This window comes from Acanthochromis polyacanthus, chromosome 6, assembly GCF_021347895.1.
Source record: "Acanthochromis polyacanthus isolate Apoly-LR-REF ecotype Palm Island chromosome 6, KAUST_Apoly_ChrSc, whole genome shotgun sequence".
NCBI lineage: Eukaryota > Metazoa > Chordata > Actinopteri > Pomacentridae > Acanthochromis > Acanthochromis polyacanthus.
The window spans coordinates 42,886,408-42,891,313 of NC_067118.1; positions in this window are offsets into that span (position 1 = coordinate 42,886,408).

The window sequence follows — 4,906 nt, forward strand, 5'->3', positions numbered from 1 at the left end:
ACACATCTTTACAAATTCCATAATTATTTATTATGGAAACAATCCCTTATTAATAAAAAAACGACTGGATGTCACTAAAATGTCAATGATCTTACAAAAAGTCCCACAGTTATATATTGACCTGTCCAGAATGACTTGAACATGATCCATTATTACAGATGATTAGTCCAGAATGGGGCTGCACAGTGGTTTAGTGGCTAGTGGTTAGCACTTTGGCCTTACAGCAAGAAGATCCCCGGTTCAAATCCCGGCCTGGGATCTTTCTGCATGGAGTTTGCATGTTCTCCCTGTGCATGCGTGGGTTTTCTCCGGGTACTCCGGCTTCCTCCCACAGTCCAAAAACATGCTGAGGTTAATTGGTTACTCTAAATTGTCCGTAGGTGTGAATGTGAGTGTGATTGTGTGTCTGTATATGTAGCCCTGTGACAGACTGGTGACCTGTCCAGGGTGTCCCCTGCCTTCACCCGAGTCAGCTGGGATAGACTCCAGCACCCCCCATGACCCTAGTGAGGATAAAGCGGTGGATAGAGGATGGATGGATGATTAGTCCAGAATGACATCGAATTTGTCCTGAATGATTTGAAAATTATCCCAACGACACAAAAATGACCCAAAATGATGAGAAAAGATCCAAGCTGACATAACATTTGTTGAAAATGACAAGAAAATTGTCCAAGATTACTCAAAACTTGTCCAAAATTACTTGAAAATGATCCAAAATATGGAAAATTAGTCCAGAATGACATGAAATTTGTCCTAAATGACTCAAAAAAATTGTCCAGGTCAATCTATAGGAGGGAGTTTTGAAGTCCATGGGATAAATCTTGCATACATTTTTATTAAAAAGAAATGATGTTTTCTGTTCATTATGATCATGTCTTTACAAATTCCATAATTATTTATCATGGAAACAATCACTTATTAATAAAAAATGGAATCAAACCCAGGTCTGTAACCCTGTTTATGGGTCATCCAGTCAACCAGTTGAGCAATCTGGGCGCCTGTTTCAAAGCACTTTACTTTAAAATGAAATCTTGACAGTTTCGTAGACAGAAACTCAACTAATCCAAACATTCCCATCAGGTAAAAGCTGTTTGGTGAAAAGAGAAAAAAGAAAAATTCACCTTTAACAGGAAGAAACCTCCAGCAGAACCAGGTTCAGTGAGGGCAGCCGTCTGCCTCGACTGGTCAGGGTGAGGGTGAAAGGGGGAGGAAATGATCATAGATAACAATGCATTAGAGAACAAACACTGGGGAGGTGGTGAGGCCAGAAACTGCAGCCAGAGATACCTGCAGAGAAAAGAAAACACAAACTATAGACAAAATTCAACACAGAGCTAGTAATGAAGCAATGGTTTACGGTCACCTGAGTCAGAAAAATGATCAGTCTAGTCATGAAGCAGAGACGGTGTCTTCCTCCACCACATCTAAGGAGGCTTACAGTTGAAGACTCAACCTCCTGTTTTGCTTCTGGAAACTCTGTGAATCAAAAGTAAATGTGCAGTCTGAGAGCAAAATGCCCTGTAGGGACAGTATTACAGTACAATAAGGTCTTTAAGATGCAATGGAGCTTTGTATGTGAGGAGGAGGACTTCAAATTCTGGATTCTACAGGGAGCCAGTGAGGTTGGGTCGTGTGATTCCTATTTATATCTATAATATTTATATCTATGACTCCCCATTAGTCAGTTAGGACCAGAGAAACCTCTCAGATTCACATAGTTGGATAAGGTTCATTTTGTCGTTATTACTATAGTGTTGCTTATTTGACCGGACGGAGGGAGGCATGGTCATTTTGACAGATTCTGACAGATCCGTCAAACCGGCCACGTGATAAAACAGGACACGTCAGCAAACGTCAGATGACGCTCTGAAGAAGACAGCAGAGGCTGTAGAAAGGGGCGGCATGGGTCAGTGGGTAGAGTGGCCGTCTTGTAACTGGAAGGTTGCTGGTTCAATCCTCAGCCCGTTGTGCTCATGTCGAGGTGTCCCTGAGCAAGACACCGAACCCCTAACTGCTCCTGGTGGGTTGTGGTTAGCGCCTTGCATGGCAGCTTCCACCATCAATGTGTGAATGTAATGTATCATGTAAAGTGCTTTGGATAGCAGCGCTGTATAAATACAACCATTTAGAGACATGTCAGCAAAGGTAACACAACTTTTCTTTACTGAACTGTCGGTTCAGATAAGCAGCACTATCTCTCAGATTCACGGTGAAACGTCTTTTAAGAACAAAAAACAGAAGTCCAGCTGCTTTCAGCTGAAGTTCTGAGGATGATCGTGACCTGGATGACTGAGGATCTACACAACCAAGCCATCAGTTAAAGACGAAAAGAGGAATGCAAATTATTTAATGGTACTTTACAGCATTAACTATTACTTGCTGACATAGTTCTCAGTTTGTTTGTTTTTTGCTGATTTTCATGTTAAAAGGTAAAAGATTAGAAGTTCATCCACAGGTCCAGATGATTCCTGTTAGGAGCTTGTGTAACCATCAGAATATTAATACATAAAAATAATGTTTAAGTAAAATTGGAGCTGCTTTTCACTACATTGTAAGACGTTTTGTTAGTTCCAGTATCTTTGACTATTGTTTAAGTCATTCTAAAAGCCCAGTTTTACTGAATCTACCCAGAAAGAACACCATATGAACAGCTAAAATGCACTCACATGCTCCATGGCGTCTCGTATGCACACATGCAGCCTGCGTGAATCTTTCAATAGGTTTTAAATTATTAACAGGCATTAAATATGTAGAGCACATAGTGGCTGAGGGGTTGTGATCTTACAGAGCTTAAACCTCTCAGAGAGCTCCCCATCCAGACCTTATTTAGAAGGATATCACGATGAAGCTCCCACATATCATTCCCTGCTGACTGAAAAGTCTTCAGAACTACTGCACGGTACTGGACAGAGCGGTTCAGCTTAAAGCAGGTATTTGTAGAGCAGAAAGTGAACGTGCTGGTGATGCATCACTTGTCTCTGAGACAATAAAGAGCAGGTTTAGGATTTTGGTCGCTACGATTATCAACTTATCTGCATTTGTGGCTACAGTGACCGTTATTCAGCCAAAACACACTTTTAAACAGTAAAACAGTCTCTATGCAAAGGAGATTTATGCACTAAAGTCAGGACACATCAGACAATTCTAGTGTTTAATGGCTTTTATTGCTTGGCTTTATGAATGTTTTTTAATTAACGGTTTTATATTGATGTTCTCACGTGATTTTTTGATGTTATTTATTTATGCACTTCTCATACAATGACAGTACAGACATTCTGATTCTGATTAAGAGCCTGAAAAGAGTCCTTAAATGATTCAACTAGGAGTCTTCTTTACGGCAGACATTTTCACTTGTTACAGCAAGAAATGCAAGAAATGTGTTACCAGTACCACAGATGGTTCTGGTCATGGAAGCCAGTAACTGTGCTCCATTTCACCATGTGTATGGGCTTGGAACACATTTTTAAGGTCGCTTAGTTAGGTCACCTGAGTTTGAAGGATTTCAGGCATTAATTCTATTATAAATCTCAGCTTTCCTTCTTTCGGTGCAGGAATGTGCATCTCTTTTGTTGGATGATTTTCCAAATAACAGGATAATAACAGCAGATGGTTTATTAGCTTTGAGCCCATGTTGACATTTTCAGATTCAGATATTATTTAAGTACAAGTACTAATAGAGTAGAGTAAAAATACTCCATTACAAGTCCTCTGGATGATGTTCTGTTATATACACATCATTAGACAGACAAGAAAGTAGAAAAAATAAAGTTTGGATGCACAACATGTTTAGTTTTTGGGTTCTGAAAATATAATCTTTGATTTTGGTGAGATATTGGCTCATCTGAATATTTATTGTTGAATATTATTAATATTTATCTTTTTGCCACTACTGCTCATGTGCAGTAACTCTGATCACATATTAAATCTTTTGAGGGTTTTTATTGTATTTGTATATAGTGTGCTTCTTTTATCTCTAACTGGGAGTCACCAATCTAAATTTAACTGCGTGGAAACACAGTGACAATAAAGATTCTTGATTCTTTATTAAAATAAAATCATGAGAAGTTTAGAGGGAAAACAAGGATCAGTATGTGGTGGAGCTGACATTTAAAGTGCACACAAGCCAAAAAAACCCCAAAAAACAATGTGTTGTATTTCAAAAGTTAGTGTAAAACTTTCATCTCAGTAGGAACTAAAGCTGTCAAATAGATGTGGTGGACCAGAAACTGAGCACACAGCTTGAGTAAAAGTACTCAGTTACTTTCCACTACTGGTTTAAATACAGATGTATCTGCTGCTAATTTAAATATATTTAACTGTTAATGCTGTGCACTTAGAGCTGTTCAATGCTTTTTTAGCTGTCCTTTATTTAAACTAAGGAAAAATCTGAATGCAGCCTGTGATATATTAAATTCTATCAAGAAGACATTAAAATTTAATTCTGTTAAACTGTGAATACTCGCATACTAACATGTAGAGCGATTTATCAAATAACTGGTTTGATCATTCAAATATCCGCTATAATTTTTAATTGTCTTGTAAGTTTTTTAGAAGAAAAAAGTTTAAATTCTTTGATTGCGGTTTCTTAAATGTGAATATTTTCTTCCTCTGTGATGTAAACTGGGAAGTCGTTGGGTTGTGGGCAAAACAAGGCATTTGAGGACATCATCTTGGACTTTAGGAAACACTCATGGACATTTTTCACATTGTATAAACTAGATAATTCATTGATTAATGCAGAAATAATCGACAATGAGAATCCCAGTCAGATGCAGCCCATTTACAGGTCAGTTGTTGTGTTTGAAGTGTAACAGACATCACAGCATTACAGGATTCCTACAGGAAGTTCAGGCCTTTACTTGGCGCCACCACAACCTACAAGAAAGACGTCAGACACAGATGC